A 6,188-nucleotide genomic window follows, 5' to 3' on the forward strand; every position below is an offset into this window, starting at 1 on the left:
GGAAGCCCTTATTAAGACCTGCCAACACAGTCAGACGAAAGAAGTGGGCAAGTGATATGATGACCAAACCTCTGGAATTTTGGAAGACCGTATTTTTCTCAGACGAATCAAGATTCGCTCAATTTTTGGACAGTGGAAGGATATGGGTCTGGAGAATGCCTCACCAACAGATTGCAGCCAACTGTGAAGCATGGTGGTTTCAGCGTGATGGTTTGGGTTGGTGGGAGATCAAGCTTAGTGGAGTGTGTTGGCAACATAAATTTTGCGAAATACGTCGAAATATTGGAGGAAGGACTCTTGCCACTTTATTTTTCGGGTTTCGTGGACAAGAACACAACGTTGTTCCAGGAAGATGGAGCACTGTGTTACACTGCTAGAAACACCCGAAAGTGGCAGGAAGAAAATGGTATCCAGAAGTTGCCCTGGCCGAGTCAATCTCCTGACATAAACCCCATCGAAAACTTCTGGGCCATACTCGACCAGCAAGTCAAGAAACAACCCAAAAAACCAACTTCGAAGAGTGATCTACTCCAAGTTTTGAAGCAAAAGTGGGCGAAAATCCCACAATCTAAAATTGACGAGATGATTCTCACTATGCCCCAAAGGATCAACGAACTCCATGAAGCGAAAGAAAGATCTATTAGATATTAATTAAATTATAAATATATCAATTCATGTGAATATGACTGAAAATTTTCATTTTTTCTGTAAAGGTGGTGTCTATTTACTTGTGACCACGCTGTGTATGTATGTATGTATGAATATATATATCATGTCTGATTAACATTACAGAAGTTGCAATGATGTGGCACACGTGCACTCGTGTTACCATATCCGATACTATAAACTGGCCTTTACAAAGTGACCTGTCTTGGCTTTGTTCTAGTGGACCAGTATTTTGTAAAATACAATCACCTTTTTGTTATAATACATTATATATGTGTATATATTATTACTATTTACAAATAAGTTCTTGAATTTCAGTTATTTTTCTTAAAACATGGAACAGTAAATAAAGAAGTATAGAAACAATTATCTCTTTATGTTATGAACTTTGTACTCCTTTTGCCTCGTGTCGTAGGTTGCTAAGCCTTGTAAAATTTTGCATGTGAAGGATGTAAAACAAAATAATATTTTTAGGTTTTATATATGCATTTTGAAATAACAAAAAATCATTATAACTTATCAGGCTTAGTAACTAAGCTATATTTGGGTCTAAATAGAAATATGATATTTGAAACAACATTTTCACTTACCCCTTCCTTCCAAGATTTGAGACAAAAGAAATAATCTTGGGTACTTTCCACCTTAAACAGTCTGAGAAAACCACATGGGGGGAAATTCTGAGCTTTTGATGTTTATAAAGCCATAGCAGAGTGAAGCAGGTGTACGTAAAGAAGTATTTCCAAAAATGGAAGAAATGTGTGGGGCCGCTTTATTTGATTCGCTAAATATAGTGACATCGCAGCAAATAGAAAAGATGGGAGGTTCTTATTATATATTCTAGCTTGTCAATATCGGTAATTTGAGTTCTGAACTCGTAAGAAACTATAGATGTTGTATTTGGACTTCACAAACATCTAATTTGAGCCAAAGCTGCATTACACATACCACACACAAATCTATGTTTAGGAATTTTTTTTATATTTACCTTTAAATTAAGAAATTAATTAAAGTATAATACTAAACTTTTAATTAGAATCTACAATTTGATACCAAACTTATTGACATAAATTCATACAATAGTAATTCTGATATGGTACTTACCTCCTCTTACAAGGTTAGCAATTCTCGTTCAGTGCTGCCCTCTATATGCGAATATTATTTTCACATGTCACAAGCTTCCACTCCCCCCTATTGGAATTGCAAGATTCCAATATGTCTCTCATACAAGTCATCATGCGTCACCTCCTCAATAATAGGAGCATGATATGCTCACATGATGTATGTGACTCCCTCTACATTCCTCTTCCAAACTATCATTTCTCGTCTGGCAGCAATTCTGTTTGGACGTGCTCTTTTGTTTGTTTAATGCTTCATGTTTGGCTTTGTTTCCTCACAAGTGGTTGTTTTTTAAATCAACTTGCTTTCATTCAGCCTGTTTCTTCTATTAGTATTTATCATTTAATTCTAGTTTGCTAATTTCCTGCAATCTTTCTGTGCAATGAATTCCGAAGTTAACATTACCGCCTCGGGGGTTACACCAGCAACCATCGTTTTTTCTCAGGCCTCATGTGAGGGTTACTCGATGGTGGATTTATCTGCTTTTATACGCCAGTAAATTGAACATTACATGGGACAACCCTTGGCCCCCGGACATTGGCCAGTCTCCTCAGGAGCAGGATAATCCTGTGCAGGCTGATGAGATTTCGATTGTCTTTTCTACCTCCAGATTTTGTCATTCCTTCCGATTCCAAAACCGATGAGTCTACTAGGCCTTATGCAGTCTTTAGGGATTTTGTGTTTCATGTTTGTGATGTTTTATCCCTTTCACCTATTTTTCATGCACCTCATCCTTCCTTCTTGCATGAATAATATTCCCAACCCCTTTTTGGTTTTTCCTTCCTCACCTGATATTCGGGCTCATGCCTCACAATTAAGTGAGGAGCTTAGCAAATCTGTTACAGTATCTTTCTTCCATACACCTCCTATCTGAGGCTCTCCACAAAATTCCTGAGGTGTTTTCAGGAGATAACCTTACCCTTTTCTACTCCACTTTAGCCCACATGTTGACTTCAGCTCTGTCATTACATACATGGTTTCTTTGTTTTTGGGACCTTGTAGGTCACTATGCCATATTGGCTCGAATCCATTCACCCTCAACATATCTTAAGGATTTATGCATGGCCCCATTTTTGAGACGTTATGTTTTTGATATGGTCCCAGAAACTAGAGCCTCAGGTGTTTTCAGGCCAACAACAATCCACCCTTACAAATATCGTAGCCCATTTGTCTCAGTCAGATCCTCATATGCCTCCAATTACCTCTTCCCATCCTTGGCCTTTCCTGTCCTTTCTACTCAGAGTACTTCTTCTTGTCATTTTCCTCGATGATGCATCCACTATTGCCACCAGTACCAGTGACTACCCAGTGGGTTCGGGTCTGGTTGGGCTTGGCTGTTCGAGTTTCTTCATTGCTGGCGTTCATTCGTCAGCAATCAATGGGTGCTTCAGGTTCTGTCAGAAGAATTTATTGTCCAGTTTCTTTCCCCACCTCCTGTCTCTCTTTACCTCATTTCCTTCTGTCCTCCTCGAGATCTTGTGACCAGCCAGCATCTTTCAGAAGCTTTTTGGGAATTGTTCTTGCAGGGGACCATCAAATATGTTTCCCTTCCTTTCCGGATTTTTTATTCTCGCCTTTTCGTTGTCTCAAAGAAAACCGGGGATTGGCGGCCTGTAATCGATTTATCTCAGTCGCTTTGTTTCACTACTCTGGTTCACCATGGAGCCTTTTCTCACCCTTTAAACCTTACTTTTTACTTTGCTTCTCATTTTCGTCGTCCAATTGAGGAGATTCTGCAGTTCAGCATGTGGACCACACCCAGTACGTTCAACTCCCACTATCTCCATTATGTCGTGGTTTCTTCTTCATCTGATTTCGTCTACCTAATTGGTAAGTTTTTATTCATACTTTCTTTTTAGGGGCCTTTCCCTATTTATTTATCCCATTGATCCTGCTCTGTGGCAAGTGGTGTCTCACCAGGCATTCTTTTACTCAAAATCTGCACTGTCATACTATGTTGACTCTTGCTTTATCTTCCATGGCTTTGCATGCTCACTGTTGAGATGGGATGTTCCACAAGATTGCGTGTTGGTGCATGGGTAAAGCAGAAGAGGATTGCTGCCCATTCTTGCCATGCCTGAGGTGAATAACTCAGTATGGTGTGCTTTTCAAAATAAGGTTACAGTTTGAAGTAATTCTAGAAAGAGAAAAAGGGTAATTTAAATTTATTTATATTTTTTGTGTGTGTGTGGTGATTACGAGGTCAGTCAAATTGACCAATCTCGTATAGAGTTAGGGGTAGAGAAAATAACAGATAAAATATAAAGTTTTACTGAAAACAAATGTTTGAAATGTATTTAGGAGGTTTTAGGAATTATACAAAGGAAATTTGAGATTTATGAGATGAGGAAAAGTATGTTTAATCTTAACATGAAAATCACTTTGCACACAGACTTTTCAAAACAAACACTCAATATATTCATGAACAAATCTTTATTTTAGTTTATTAAAAATATTTCACTAAGAAATATGATTTTTTGACTGCCAAATTTTGTGAAGATATACACACTATATTGAAAGTTAGAAATATTAAATCTATAAAGACTAAATGAGTACAAAGAGGTCATGTGGTCAGTCAGATTGACTGAGCCTATGTCGAGAAATTTAAGAGAGGAATGTTTTCTAAACTTTTTTTCATTTGGGTTCAGTTAGGTTCCACTTTGGTGGTTGTTACAGTTGACTAGGTGCCTTCACTGTACATATATAGTTCAGTGTAAGATTGAATGAAAGGTTTATATTTTGTACATATGTAGTTCAGTGTAAGATTGAATGAAAGGTTTGAATTTTGTACATATGTAGTTCAGTGTAAGATTGAATGAAAGGTTTGAGTTTTGTACATATGTAGTTCAGTGTAAGATTGAATAAAGGTTTGAATTTTGAACATATGTAGTTCAGTGTAAGATTGAATCAAAGGTTTGAGTTTTGAACATATGTAGTTCAGTGTAAGATTGAATCAAAGGTTTGAGTTTTGAACATATGTAGTTCAGTGTAAGATTGAATCAAAGGTTTGAGTTTTGAACATATGTAGTTCAGTGTAAGATTGAATAAAAGGTTTGAATTTTCTACATGTGTAGTTCAGTGTAAGATTGAATGAAAGGTTTATATTTTGTACATATGTAGTTCAGTGTAAGATTAAGAGTACTTTATGTAACGTTTACCTACAACAACATTAATGAATGTTGGATAAAATAATCTTCATTTCCTCAACTCTCTTTGTTTTCTCTGAAAGTTGCAATCTTTACCTTGTATATGAAGTTCTTTTTGTGTTGGATGTTTTGCTGTATGGTTTGTGTGTTAATTTTCATTCATTTGTGAAGCTGTTTTTAAAATAATAGTGATGGAAATAGCCATTCTAATATTCACATTTCAGTACTGTCTCCGACTATGTGTAATTCAAATTCTTATTTTCTTATTGAAGTTTTTTCTAAAGTCAGTAAGTGTTAGATCTAAAACTTTATTTGATGAGAACGTGGATAGTCCAACAAATGTTAAGTGTTTTGACTTCAAAAGTTTTTACATAACTTGGCAAGAACTTCAAAATTGATTACCATTAGATTGCCATGATGGTTTCTTAGAATTCACTTTGATATGTTTTAAAACATGAGGACACAGTGGGTGTAGTAAACACAAATTAGATATATTATGTTCAGAGATCAAAGTAATTAAAATACTGCACTTGGTATTTTCCTGTGTGTTTGCTAGTTGAGTGATTAGCACGTGAAGAGTTTGTTTCAGTGGATAATGTTCTAGATCAAAGTTGGGTGATTAGCACTTGAAGAGTTTGTTTCAGTGGATAATGTTCTAGATCTAAGTTGAGTGAATAGCACTTGAAGAATTTTTTTCAGTGGACATTATTGTAGATCTAAGTTGGGTGATTAGCACTTGAAGAATTTGTTTCAGTGGAAGAGTTTCAGTGGATAATGTTCTAGATCTAAGTTGGGTGATTAGGACTTGAAGAATTTTTTTCAGTGGACAATATTGTTTTCAGTGGATAATGTTCTAGATCTAAGTTGAGTGATTAGCACTTGAAGAGTTATTTTCAGTAGATAATGCTCTAGATCTAAGTTGGGTGATTAGCACTTGAAGAGTTTGTTTCAGTGGATAATGTTCTAGATCTAAGTTGAGTGATTAGCACTTGAAGAGTTTGTTTCAGTAGATAATGTTCTAGATCTAAGTTGGGTGATTAGCACTTGAAGAGTTTGTTTCAGTAGATAATGTTCTAGATCTAAGTTGGGTGATTAGCACTTGATGAGTTTGTTTCAGTAGATAATGTTCTAGATCTAAGTTGGGTGATTGGCACTTGAAGAGTTTGTTTCAGTGGATAATGTTCTAGATCTAAGTTGGGTGATTATCACTTGATGAGTTTGTTTCAGTAGATAATGTTCTAGATCTAAATTGGTTGATCA

General features: G+C 36.1%; 1 protein-coding gene across 1 annotated transcript in view; it reads left to right on the forward strand.

The window, feature by feature from the left end:
• Nucleotides 1-6,188, forward strand: part of LOC106471572 (exocyst complex component 2-like) — a gene marked incomplete at its 3' end in the record, with an annotated part of 83,099 nt that overhangs the window by 76,018 nt on the left and 893 nt on the right. The window lies entirely within an intron of this gene.

The sequence above is a fragment of the Limulus polyphemus genome, unplaced genomic scaffold (assembly GCF_000517525.1).
Source record: "Limulus polyphemus unplaced genomic scaffold, Limulus_polyphemus-2.1.2 Scaffold4706, whole genome shotgun sequence".
Taxonomy (NCBI): domain Eukaryota; kingdom Metazoa; phylum Arthropoda; class Merostomata; order Xiphosura; family Limulidae; genus Limulus; species Limulus polyphemus.